The sequence below is a fragment of the Aquarana catesbeiana genome, linkage group LG03 (genome assembly GCF_042186555.1).
Source record: "Aquarana catesbeiana isolate 2022-GZ linkage group LG03, ASM4218655v1, whole genome shotgun sequence".
Classification (NCBI taxonomy): Eukaryota; Metazoa; Chordata; class Amphibia; order Anura; family Ranidae; genus Aquarana; species Aquarana catesbeiana.
In genome coordinates, this window is record NC_133326.1 from 507,902,496 (window position 1) to 507,917,098 (window position 14,603).

The window sequence follows — 14,603 nt, forward strand, 5'->3', positions numbered from 1 at the left end:
GAGCATTTTCAAGAAGTACAAAAAAAAATTTGGCCATGCCAGAAGTGAAGTGTCCTTGTCATTTCCTGTGAGCTAAAAAATCATTCTTATCTTTTTTGTGAAAACTACTAGTCCCATTAATCCACCAGATAAGGGGCTTACTGCAAACCTTCCACAAATACTTTGCACTAGGTTTCTCACCCTTGCTACACTGACAGAAAGGTGCCAGCTCCAAACAGTCCATTGCCAGCTGAAGATTATAATGCAAAAAACAGAAGTGGAGCCGCTCAACTTCATAGACTGAAATTGGTCTATAAAATGTAACCGATACAAAATAAATCCACCTGCTACCCTCATGTGCGTTTCATTCCATCTGGAGCTTAGTCATAAAGATTTTCTGTGACAAAACTCCAGATGGAGTGAAATATGTAAAAGGGGAACAGGTGGCTCTCTCTTGTGTTGGATAACTTTTTTAAACTTATTGCAAACTCTGAAGTTTAGTGGCTCCACTCCTATTTTTTGCATCCCCAGATAATAGAGATAACCAATGGCAAACACGTTTGAGGTCCAGCCAATGTGACAACCATGGCTCCTTCCACAGATACAGTGCCTTGAGAAAGTATTCACACCCCTTAAAATTTTCCACATTTTGTCATGTTACAACCAAAAACATAAATGTATTTTATTGGGATTTTATGTGATAGAGCATCACAAAGTGGCAGATACTTGTGAAGTGGAAGGAAAATTATAAATGGTTTTCTAAATTTTTTGCCAATAAATTTGCGAAAAGTGTGGCGTGAATTTGTATTCAGCCCCCTTCTACTTTGTAGAACCACCTTTCACTGCAATTCCAGCTGCAAGTCTTTTGGGGTATGTCTCTAATAGGTTTGCACATCTAGAGCGTGACATTTTTCAAAATAGCTCAAGCTCTGTCAGATTGGATGGAGAGAGTCTGTGAACAACAATTTTCAAGACTTGCCACAGATTCTCAATTGGATTCAGGTCTGGACTTTGACTGAGCCATTCTAACACATGAATATGCTTTGATCTAAACCATTCCATTGTAGCTCTGGCTGTATGTTTAGGGCAGTTGTCCTGCTGGAAGGTGAACCTCCGCCCCCAGTCTCAGGTCTTTTGCAGGCTCTAAAAGGTGTTCTTCTAATGCTGCGTACACACGGTCGGACTTCTCAGCTACAAAAGTACGACAGCCCATCCGATAGACTTTCAACGGACTTTTGGCGGAATTTCAACAGACTTTCTAACGACCGGACTTGCCTAAACACAATCACATAAAAGTCCAGATTTGTACGTGATGACGTACACCGGACTAAAATAAGGAAGTTGATAGCTAGTAGCCAATAGCTGCCCTAGCGTGGGTTTTTGTCCGTCGGACTAGCATACAGACGAGCGGATTTCTAGGTCCGGCGGAGTTACGACGTAAAGATTTGAAGCATGTTCCAAATCTAAAGTCCGTCAGATTTGGAACTGGAAAAGTCAGCTGAAGGTCTGGTGAAGCCCACACATGATTGGATTGTCCGCCGGATTTGGTCCGTCGGCGTCCGTCGGACAAGTCCGGTTGAAAAGTCCGACCGTGTGTACGTGGCTTAAGATTGCCCTGTATTTGGATCCATCCATCTTCTCATCAACTCTGACTAGGTTCCCTGTCCCCACTGAGGAAAAGCATCCCCACAACATGATGCTGCCTCCACTATGTTTCACATTGGAGATGGTGTGTTCAGGGTGATGTGCAGTGTTAGTTTTCTATCACATATAGCGTTTTGCTTTAAGGCCAAAAAGTTCAATTTTGGTCTCATCTGACCAGAGCACCTTCTTCCACGTTTGCTGTGTTCCCCACATGGCTTCTCACAAACTGCAATTGGGACATCCTTTGGCTTTCTTTCAACAATGGCTTTCTTCTTGCCACTCTTCCATAAAGGCCAGATTTGTGGAGTGCATGACTAATAGTTGCCTTGTGGACAGATACTCCCACCTGAGCTGTAGATCTCTGCAGCTCCTCCAGAGTTACCATGGGCCACTTGGCTGCTTCTCTGATTATTGCTCTCCTTGCCCAGCCTGTCAGTTTAGGTGGACGGCCATGTCTTGGTAGGTTTGCAGTTGTGCCATACTCTTTTCATTTTCGGATGATGGATTGAACATTGCTCCGTGAGATGTTCAACGCTTGGGATATTTTTTTTATAACCTAACCCTGCTTTAAACTTCTCCACAACTTTATCCCTGACCTGTCTGATGTGTTCCTTGGCCTTCATGATGCAGTTTGTTCACTAAGGTTCTCTACTAAATCTCAAAGGGCTTCACAGAACAGCTGTAATTGATAAATTACACACAGGTGGACTCTATTTACTAATTAGTTGACTTCTGAAGGCAATTTGTTCCACTAGATTTTAGTTAGGGTATCAGAGTAAAGTGGGCTGCATACAAATGCAAGCCACACTTTTCTGATATTTGTTTGTAAAAAATTTTGAAAACCATTTATCATTTTACTTCCACTTCACAATTATGTGCCACTTTGTGTTGGTCTCCCACATAAAATCCCAATAAAATTTACATTTTTGGTTGTAACATGACAAAATGTGGAAAATTTCAGGTGATATGAATAATTTTTCAAGGCACAATACAATGGAAAACTTAGTATACAGTAGCTTCCATGCCTCTAAGTTTCAGGGCTCATTCACACCACGTCAGTTGAGATAATCAACGAAGGCTGAACCGCAGGGCACATACTGTATATGAATAAAGCAATTGTTTTCTATATGCCCTGTTCACACGACTATGCTGCATTGATGTAGGTTGTGGCACGGTTCATAAAAATGCAGACATGCTGTATTTTGTCCACATACACCGCATCTCCCCTCAGTGTGTCTTTCTGCATGTTACTGTAATGCAGGTTGTGTGAATGGGCCCTATAATTGCTTAATGCCTTGAACCCCTTCTGGTCAGATGAGACACCCTGAAAAATAATGGGAGAGAAGTAGAGCACAGACTGTATGCCTTTTTTTACCTGCACCCCCCACCTTACTTCCAACCCACTCCTTGTACCTTTCACTAACATTGGAGTTAACATTTGTGTTGCACTTGGCTCTTTTTGTAGCTTCAATTCAACCTGTACTAGTACTGCTTCATGAGAAAACTTTGTTTCTTCCTATGTGCTGTTTTTTATACCCCTGCCTCAGCTGCTAGTGACAAGCTAAAAGCATAACTCCCAGGACAGGTTAGGAATAAGTAACAGAGTGCAGGGGTCAGGGTTAAGTAATGCTGGCCATACACTACACGAAAAATCAGCCGATAGCGATTTCGATAATCAAAAGAATTTTCAGAAGGGCTAAAGATACCACCATGGTGTAGAGACCAAATTTAAAAAGATAAACATTCAATGGACATAAATTAACCGGTTTATCATTCAATTAGGTCACATTAGAAGGGAAATGATGAAATAAAATTGACCTCTTGAAGTCACTTCCGGGTATGCCCGCTTGGTGTATCGTACAGTATGTTCATTGTGGACAGATCTTTCTTCTTTGTTATCAGTATCTTCACTTCGTTATAATTCCCATAGCTTTCCATCCAGTATGGATCAGGTGGATGAGAGGACCATTGCCATAGCAAAGCTTGGTATCATGGCAATACAACAGGCACAGGAGAAGAAGAAAACTAGAAGAAGACAATGGACCAAGCACATTCTCACATGACATTGTTGAGAGACAAGGAAAATAATCCGGATGACTTTCGGAATTATCTAAGAATGCCGGATGAAGCCTTTCAGCTGCTATTGAGCCATGTAGCACCTCTCATAAGAAGACGGGATACTGTCCTCAGACAAAGTATAACCGTAGAGCACAGGTTAATAGCTACACTGTGGTTTCTCGCAACTGGAAAGACATATGAAGATGTCAAGTTTACCACAGGCATATCGGCCCAGTTGCTAGGTCGCATCATCCCAGAAACCTGTGAAGGTCTTGCAAACTGAATATCTAAAGGTAATCAAATTATCTCTATTATTTTAAACGATGTACAAAAAACAGCATAGAAGTGATGTGAGAATTGATTTTTTAACAGTAGGTAGTACAATTTGGCAGCAAAAGAATTTACTACAGATTTTTCTCTATATAACAAGAAATTAAATGTTTTTTTAACGAAAACATAATTTAACAAAAAAACTGAGCACAAATTGCTTTTTTGGGGCTATCAACATCAGTATAACCATGAAAAAAAAAAATATTAACACAACTCATCAAGAGCAAAAACACAATTACAAGGATGTGTAATGGAAGTCATTTCCCCAGGTGTTTTGTATTTGTTTATGTTGTGTGAATGGTCCATGCCAGTGATGTGTCTGTTGAGATTGTTCAGATTGATGCCCCTGAGTGATATTGCACTCTGCCAAATGTGTATGTTGTGTGAGATCTCCTCTGACTCACTTATTTAGTAGCTGGATCAGTAATGGTTCCATTAGTTGTTTTTGCTCTTCTGACATCTGTCATATCTTCTTAGCAGTTAGGCCTCCTAAATCATCACATTCATCCCTCTTGTGATTCAGTGCAGCTGATGCTTGTGAAAGTAAGCTGGTAGTTGAATCTTGTGATGTTCATCTTTTTTTACCTGTGTTTGGTGTTTCAGCTGCTGATGTTGAAGGTTCTGATTCATTGATGAATAGATCCCGTGTAAAAGAAATTAAATTTGTTATTATAATACATAATAGCACACAATCTTCTAAACAATTATTCTTTTCTGTTACAGTTACCAACTTCTGTGGAGGAATGGCTGGCAACAGCCAAGCAATTTCAAGATTATTGGAATTTCCCGAATTATGGTGGTGCGTTAGACGGGAAGCATGTGTGTATTACACCCCCTGCAAACTTGGGTTCCTACTATTACAATGGATATTTCAGCATCGTGTTAATGGCCATAGTGAATGACACATATAAATTCATCTTTGTGGACATTGGGAGGAATGGACAAAACTCTGATGTAGGAGTAATAGACAAAGCTGAGTTTTACAAATGTCTAAAACTGGGTCACTCAATTTGCCATCAAAACAAGAGACAGTAAATGGACTCAACTTTGTCTTTGTTGCCGATGAGGCATTTGGTTTAGGAGAAAATCTGCTCAAACCATTTCCTATGAAAAATCTTAGCCCAGATCAAAGAATATTTCAGTACAGATTATCCCGAGCTAGACGTGTGGTCGAGAATGAATTTGGTATCATGGCCAACAGGTTTAGAATCTTCCATTCTGCTATTAATGTCTCTCCTAAAACATTGATACAGTTGTGCACAGTTGCTGTGTGCTGCACAATTTCCTGCGTCACACTACCTCCTCATATATGCCACAGGCCATGCTCGATAGGGAAGACACTGTGGCAGGTAATGTGATTCTTGGTGATTGGCGGAGTGACACCGAGGCACTGGTGAACCTAGGCCATGCAGATCCATGCTTCCCAGGTAAAATCGCATGGAATATATGCAATACTTTGTTGGGTCTAGTGCTGTAAATTGGCAGAATAATATGTAGAGTGTATGCCGCTGCTCATTATTTGTCAGGTTATACCAAAGCCATCTATCTGAATAATCGCTTATCCAGTACATGTACATAGATGTTCTTTGTTATGCAATTTACGATAAATGTAAAATGAACATTGACAATCCATAAAGTGTTTATGTATTTTTCATTACGTTAAATAAATCCACATGGTAAAAATAAAAAGCATTTCCTGCAATTTACCTGACTATCTGCAAGTTCCTCTGGTGTCCTATCGTCTGTGTCTGGTGAATTGTGATATATGGCTAAACTGTATACTGATGGTCTAGCATCATCTTGGTCAATGAGAAAGTGAAGACTGTCAAAATACCATAGACGGGTTATGCATATTTCATCTGCCCCAGCTCCTGATCTTTTAGACTCATAGATTTTGTTTAATTCTTTTTTTAACACGGTTCTCAGATTTGCAATCTTCCCTTTGACATAAGTAACATCAGCTTTAACATAAACAGCAGTGCAAAGTTCAGCCAATTTCCTATATGCTTTATTTTTTTAAGTTTGTCTGAATATTCCCTTGAGCGAACTTTCAATAGACAGGGCAGCTCTCTATACATTTGTAAGAATTGTAGTAAAAAAGCAGGTTAAGTAAACTTATCCACCATAGTGCCTGTAAAACAAAAAAAAAATTGAACACTCACAGCATGCATACATATTAGCACTAGCTCTTCAGTACAGATCTCTACTTACCAATAATTGCTTGAAGAAAATGATTGGAAGAATCAGGATAGAGATTGTTCGCGACAATAATCTGTGCACCGGAACAGGAAATGCATCACCTAGTGTACTGAGGAAGAAGCTGATGTGCTCCGCCCTTCTTCTCCAACAGGTGCCATTTCGCCCATACCATGAGGAGTGAGAGTCCAGACACAGATGTGCTGCCCAGGAAGTGGCAACACAGCATCCAATATTCATGGTGATCATGGTAATCATTGAAGAAGAGAAACAACAATGGCGCCACTCTAAGTGCAGTATTAAAAACAGATTTGATGTATCTTTAAAATCAAGTACTCACAAGGGTACAAGTAAAGCAGGCGTACAAAAGGGTGAGATAATCATGCCAGGTGTCCCAGATGAGGTGTAGAGTCACATCATGCGGTGGCGTTCTATTCTTCTGACAGGGTGCGCTGCTGAATACTCACTGTGTCCTGTCGCTGGAACGCGCTGTGTACAATCCGGGGAGCAGGGTCACTTCCGGGTCTGTGTTGGGATAGGCGACGCGTTTGCGGAGCTACGCTCCTTCCTCAGGCCTAACGTGACCTGTGATAGGCCGAGACATATGTAGTCTAAGGCGAGCCCTGATTGGAGGGGGGAGAGGTCTATCAAACTCGGACAAAGAGCTGTGTACTGCGGCTACGTGCTGCAGTGTCAAATAAGGAAATGAAAGAGATGTTGTGAGCAACAATAGCTGATATACTTGAATGAGACAGGAGAAACAGAGGAAAGGAAAAGATGATGTATGGATAAGCGTGCAAATGTAAGAGAGATGCTGGAGTGAAGAATAAAAGAACAATATTGGTAATGAGAGTATTGCTGACAATGGAAAAAGTCATCATAGAAATGTTTTATGGTTGGGAAAGAGAGAGAGTGAATGTATTGGGTCAATAAAGGGATTATATAGAAATAAATCAAACTAAAATTAAAATAATAAAAATAAAAATGAAATAATTAAAAATAAAAATAAATTTAAATTTAGATACAAATGAAATTGTGAAATGGTATAAGAGAAATAGATATTGAAAAAAAAAAAAAAAAAAAAAATAATAAATAATAAAAAAATTAAATAAATTAAATAAAAAATAATAAATAATAAAAAAAAAAAAAAAAAAAAAAAAAAAGAATAATAAGATGGAAGGTGAAGAATGGGTACAAAGGTGAAACAAATAGTCGGATGACATTAAATATGCGCAGGATCATGCGAAAAAATAAAAATATATGTTTAAAGAACTATATGTGTTTATGTAAAATTATGGCCATACAAATCAGGAGTACCCTGAAGATTGCTGAGTGGAGTTATACTAACTGTTGTATGATTTTGGGATCATGTTTATAGGTTGAAAATGTATTTGAGAAAGATGAAGGCGTAATACATATATATGTGTATGTATATATATACACACGGACACGCACACATGCAGGTGTATATGCAGCCACATACACACACGCGCATGCGCACACACCCAAATATATGGACATACTTGTGTGTTTCCTAATGAAAGTTGGATAATTAGTAAAAAATAATAAATAATAATAAAAAATAATAATAGGTAATAATTACAGTAAAGAATAATGTGCTAGCTAGCTCGGAGGTGATATTCAAATAAAGCATAGTAGCAGCATCACAATAGGAAGAAACATGCAATGCGGCAATAACAAAATACCCGACACAAACCCAAACCATGAGAAATACAAGTGTGTTGAAGGTATCAGACAATCAATAGAAGAGGCTGAAGGAGAAGTCAAATGAGACTACTTGTCTCTATTTCCTCGTTGAGCCCTCCAGGGGCCAGAGAGTCAAGGGTATATATCCAGTACGTTTCCCTCTGACAGAGACGTTTAAAACGCTCTGCCAGTGGGAACGTACCGGGGATAGACTCAATAATCCAGACCCTGAGGCCCAATGAAGAATGATCATGTTTTTTGAGAAAATGGAGGGGAACACTATGATGGTCGTCTCCTGCCTCTACGAGGCGGCGGTGCTCACCAAACCTCTTTCTCAGAGTGCGTATGGTGCGGCCTACATAATATAACCCACAAGGACAAGTCAAGCAATAAATGACAAATTCTGTCGAACAGTTATAAAAGTTGCTGATCTGGTATGTCATGGTAATCATTTCTTCCGAGAACATATATATTTTTCTTGACCTGGAAATATTTTGCATCTGTGATGTCAACTCCAGAATATCATAGCCCAGTCTCAGAGCACATTTTGGCATCATATGAGTAGACCTAAATAGGTAACATTTTTTTTTTTATAATCTTAATGTTATTTCATGTGTATTAAAAGAGGGTATTCAATATGCGAAGTCCATATGCAATTACATTAAACAATCACGTTCAAAAAAACATTCAAACAAATCTGCAATACAATTATGCACACATGTTTATGTCTATTCTTGTACTGTTAATTCTCCATCATGCCTGTAAACTTTATCATGCACGTTGCATAATTTTGCTTATTGGGCAACTGGTGTCATTCCTGATCATAGCTGTTTAAAAAAAAAGGGTGCCGTTTTATATCAATAAGCAATATAGGCCTTGTTGTATTACCTAATTAAGGTCAGGTGATACCTGTCTGCAGAGGGGGATACCTGCTCCATACTGCCAGGATTCCTCCGCTGGTGGACGCCAGTACTGCGGCCCAAAGGTGACAGAATACTTGCAGGAAAGAGCAGCTCCGAACTGCCAGGAGACACGTGCTGGTGGACCTCAATACTGCACGCCAAATGATCGATATTACCAGCAGAGAAGACCTTTCCTGACAGGAACTTTGTGCATCGGAATTGTGTACAAATGATCGGAATTTACAACAATGGATTTTGTTGTCGGAAAATTTGATATACAGATCTCAAATTTTGTTTGTCGGAAATTCCGACGGAAAATGTCCAATAGAGCCTACACACGGTCGGAATTTCTGACAACAGGCTCCAATCAAACATTTCCCATCGGAAAATCCGACCGCGTGTATGCGGCATTAGTCTGGTTGAAGAAAGATACAAGTTCATCTAGTTTAACCAATAAAAGGGAAAAAAAATATCCTAAAAAAAAAAAATCATACAATCCTATATACACAATCCTATACCCACAGTTGATCCAGAGGAAGGAAAAAAAAAACCCATCAAAGCATGAACCAATTTACTCCAGCAGGGGAAAAAAATCCTTCCTGTTCTCTCGAGAGGCAATCGGATATTCCCTGGATCAACTTTCCCTATAAATGTTAGTACCCAGTTATATTATGTACATTTAGAAAAGAATCCAGGCAATTTTTTACTACTACTACTTGCTATTGAGCTGGATTGCCGCCACACCTGCAAAACACGCACCTTTCATGACGCTCTTCAGGCGGGGAAACAGAGTCCAGTCCTGTGCAACTCTGGCCGAACTTGGTGGATGCGTCGTAGCAACCATTTCATAACTTCCTCGTAGAATGCGGCATTCACTTTTTGACCCACCAGAACGATGGTTGATGACATCGATCAACATTGTCTTGACTTTGGACTCTTGCAGGTGACACTTTTTAGATTGCGGGGAAGACAGTGAATGCCATTCCATTGATTGCCGCTTGGGTTCTGGATCTAACTGGTAGCACCAAGTCTCATCTCCTGTGACAATGGTTCGTAGAAGGGATGGATCCCAGTCACACATGGTAATAAAATCTCCAGAAGTTTTCAACTGTTTCACTTTCTGTTCGTCTGTCAGCTTGTACGGCACAAACAGATCTTCCGTTTACCCAAATCTTTGCGGACGATGGTGATGATGGTGCTAATGCCAAATTCCTCCACCATCAATTGTAGAGTCAGTCGCCGATTTTATGGGTAGCATTTGTCGCACTCGCTCGATCATGTTTGGGGGTTCTGCTTGTCGACGGACGACCCGAATGTGGCTCATCCTCAGTCATTTCCTTCCTGTTGTAAACGCATTTTCTGCTCATGGCTTCCGTCCCTTATACTTGCACCAACAGTTCATGTGTCTCCATTGCTGTTTTCCTCAATTTGTAGCATAACCTACAAATTGTAGCATAACCTGATGTTCACTTATTGCTCCATTGTACCTTGAACCTACCGCTCACACTGACTATATTAGACTGCCCGCAGCGGGTTTACAGTCACATGTACTCCACGCTAGGTGGCGCTTCCTCTAGGTGTTTATGGATAGCCATGTGCGTGCACGCACACTTGGTCCATGTTGCCATTGGGATATCGGACCATTCACCAAACTATTTAGACACACCTTGTATATAATATATTTTTGGCTTTGGGTTTTTACCCCTTTAAGGCATTTTATGTGAATGCAGATATAAACCCTAAATGGATAACAATTGCTAAAGCACTGTGTCATAAACAAAAGCTATGTTTTTTTTTTTTTCATATAATATTGTTTTCACAGTAATACACTCTTCTTTTTTTTCTTTTTCAGTACTGCTGATCTCTTAATGCCATCCTCAGCCACTTCATGTCCACTTGCAATCCAGACATCATTGCTCTGGACTGGCTTCCTGATGGTGACACTTGAGCAGGGCTGGACTGGGACAAAAATTTGGCCCTGGACTTCCTCATGACCGCCCCACTTTAATTTTAGGTGTCCCCAACAGCGTCCCCCTTACATCAGAGTGTCCCCAATGGCGTCCCCCTTACATCAGAGTGTCCCCAATGGCATCCCCCTTACATCAGAGTGTCCCCAACGGCATCCCCCTTACATCAGAGTGTCCCCAACAGCGTCCCTCTTACATCAGAGTGTCCCCAACAGTGTCCCCAACAGCATCCCCCTTACATCAGAGTGTCCCCAACAGCATCCCCCTTACATCAGAGTATCCCCAACAGCACCCCCCTTACATCAGAGTCCCCACCAGCAACCCCCTTCACATCGGAGTCCCCATCAGAGAGTCCCCACCAGCAGCCCACTTCACATCAGAGTCCCCACCAGCAGCCACCTTCACATCAGAGTCCCCACCAGCAGCCCCTTTCACATCAGAGTTCCCACCAGCAGTCCCCTTCACATCAGAGTCTCCACCAGCAGCCCACTTCACATCAGAGTCCCCATCAGCAGCCCACTTCACATCAGAGTCCCCACCAGCAGCCCACTTCACATCAGAGTCTCCACCAGCAGTCCCCTTCACATCAGAGTCCCCACCAGCAGACCACTTCACATCAGAGTCCCCACCAGCAGTCTCCTTCACATCAGAGTCCCCACCAGCAGCCCAATTCACATCAGAGTCCCCACCATCAGCCCACTTCACATCAGAGTCCCTACCAGTAGCCCACTTCACATCAGAGTCCCCACCAGCAGTCCCCTTTACATCAGAGTCTCCACCAGCAGTCCCCTTCACATCAGAGTCCCCACCAGCAGCCCACTTCACATCAGAGTCCCCACCAGCAGTCCCCTTCACATCAGAGTCCCCACCAGCAGCCCACTTCACATCAGAGTCCCCACCAGCAGTCCCCTTCACATCAGAGTCCCCACCAGCAGCCAACTTCACATCAGAGTCCCCACCAGCAGTCCCCTTCACATCAGAGTCCCCACCAGCAGCCCACTTCACATCAGAGTCCCCATCAGAGAGTCCCCACCAGCAGCTCCCTTCACATCAGTGTGTCCCCATCAGAAGCCCTTCACATCAGAGAGCCCCCACTAGCAGCCCCCTTCACATCAGAGTCCCTACCAGCAGTCCCCTTCACATCAGAGTCCCCACCAGCAGCCCACTTCACATCAGAGTCCCCATCAGAGAGTCCCCACCAGCAGCTCCCTTCACATCAGTGTGTCCCCATCAGAAGCCCTTCACATCAGAGAGCCCCCACCAGCAGCCCCCTTCACATCAGTGGGTCCTCCCTCTCCTCCCCCTCCCACATGTACTCACAGTTTTGAAGGCAGCTTCTCGTTCCTCTCTCCAGTCATGTGATAACAAGTGATAGGGGAGAGAGGAAGGTAGTCTACTGTTGGTCTATCTCCCCCTGCAGGCTGGAGGGATCAGAAAGCCTAATGCTCTCTCCAGAATATGACGGAAGCTGCTCCTCCTGACAGGAGTGAAATTGCGATCACTCACTGTCAGAGAGGAGCGGCTCCAGGACCGCACCTGACTGGCCCACTGAGCCATCATCCCACCGGGAATCTCCCGGTAGTCCCGATGGCCAGTACATGCCTGCACTTGAGGACCATGTGTGCTAATATGGCCTCTTGTAATTTCCACCAGGGACAGGGGGACAAAGCAGGAGCAGCGTTGGGAAACTCACCCTATAACAGGTAGTGTCTGGAGAAGCAAAGAGATTCATACCAGTATCGTTAGGTATTCTTGAAAAGAAAGCTATAGAAAAAATTGAAAACATTTACTATTATGTTACCTAGTTAAATTTTATATGAGATTTTGGTAATTGAGTTTACATTTACATACTTTACTGCTCTAACTGAAATTTATTTTTGATAAATAAACAATATATGCCTTAACATTAGAGCATGCAAAGTGTTATAAAACATTTTTAAAACATTTTGCAGTTTTCATACCTAGTAACACAACTAAGCCCACAGCCTAAAATTCTTCTCTGCATCTGCATTAGGGATGGGTGAACGATTCGGCCTGAGCATAAGTTTGGGCTGAACTTTGGTTGTTAGGACGTCTGATGAACAAAGTAAATTATGCGGTGTTTGTGGCAAATTTGAAAGCCGCGGAACCCCGTTAAAATCTCTGGGACACTAACATGAAAAACCAAAAGTGCTCATTTTAACCACTTCAATACCGGGCCTATTCTGGCACTCCTCTCCTACATGTAAAAATCTTAATTTTTTTTTGCTAGAAAATTACTCAGAACCCCCAAACATTATATATGGTTTTTAGCAGACACCCTAGGGAATAAAATGGCGGTCATTGCAACTTTTTATCTTGCACGTTATTTGCGCAACAATTTTAAAACGCCTTTTTTTGGAAAACAAACAGTTTCATAAATTTTTTTTTTTTTCAAAATTGTTTATTTATTCCAGGAGACAGGCCCCCAAGGACCATCACAAAATATTCAACATAATAATATTACAAAGACAGAGAGGGTTACATGGTAACAGGGTGCAAGGCCTATAAATGATGTTAATTACGTGATGATAAATTCCTATAAAGCAAGCCGCTGGGGTTAGTAGGATGGATGGATAGGTCTCCTGTCTATATCTATGTATAGTTCTCTCTTCGGATTCTTGGTAAGGATGTCTTAGCCTTTATGTGGTTACTTCCCGTATCCGGTAGTTTGCAATCTATGTTATGTCCTGGTGGAGTCGTCTCCCATTCTTTTTCTAATTAAATTAAATAAAATAGAGTAGAAATATGGAAATATAAACAAAATCCATAAATTAAAAAATAACAAAACAATAAAGTTAGCCAAATTTTTTTGTATAATGTGAAACATAATGTTACACCAAGTAAATAGATACCCAACATGTCGCGCTTTAAAATTGCGCACACTCATGGAATGGCGCCAAACTTCGGTACCTAAATATCTCCATAGGCGACACTTTAAAAATGTTTACAGATTACCAATTTAGAGGTACAGAGGAGGTCTAGTGCTAGAAATGTTGCTCTCGCTCTAACGCACGCGGGGATACCTCACATGTGTGGTTTGAACGGCGTTCACATATGTGGGCGGAACTTATGTGTGTGTTCACTTCTGAGCGCGAGCTACCGGGGACAGGGGCATTTTAAAAATTATTTTATTTTATTTTACTTTATTTATTTTTTTTTTTTTTACACTTTTTTTTACATTTAATTTTTTTGTTCACTTTTATTCCTATTACATGGAATGTAAACATCCCTTGTAATAGGAATCTATCGTGACAGGTCCTCTTTATGGAGAGATGTGGGGTCAATAATACCCCACATCTTTCCTCCAGGCTGTAAAGCATGAGATCAGAAAGAAAAATCCACCAATCTCATCCTGACAGCCGCGATCGCGCCTTTGTTTACGTGTGGGGTCCGGGCATGACGTCATAACGTCGCGCCCAGGCCTCTAACGGTCATAGAGATGACTGGTGACCATCTAGTCACCGGAAATCTCTATGGTCATCATCCGGTGGCATACGATTCTTTCTCCAGGCCCCCGATGGCACGGGAGAGCACCGGATTGTGGCGGGAAGGGGGGACGTCCCCTCCCGTCGCCTACAAGAACGATCAAGCCGCGGAACTGCCATTATGATTGTTCTTATCATGCACAGATTCACTGCCTGCAAATAATGATATCTGAATGATGCCTGTAGCTGCAGGCATCATTCAGATATTCCCACACAAATTTAAGGACGTCATATGACGGCATGCGGTATTGAAGTGGTTAAAGGCTTATATGTAAGTTATTGTCATAAAAAGTGTTTGGGGACCTGGGTCCTGC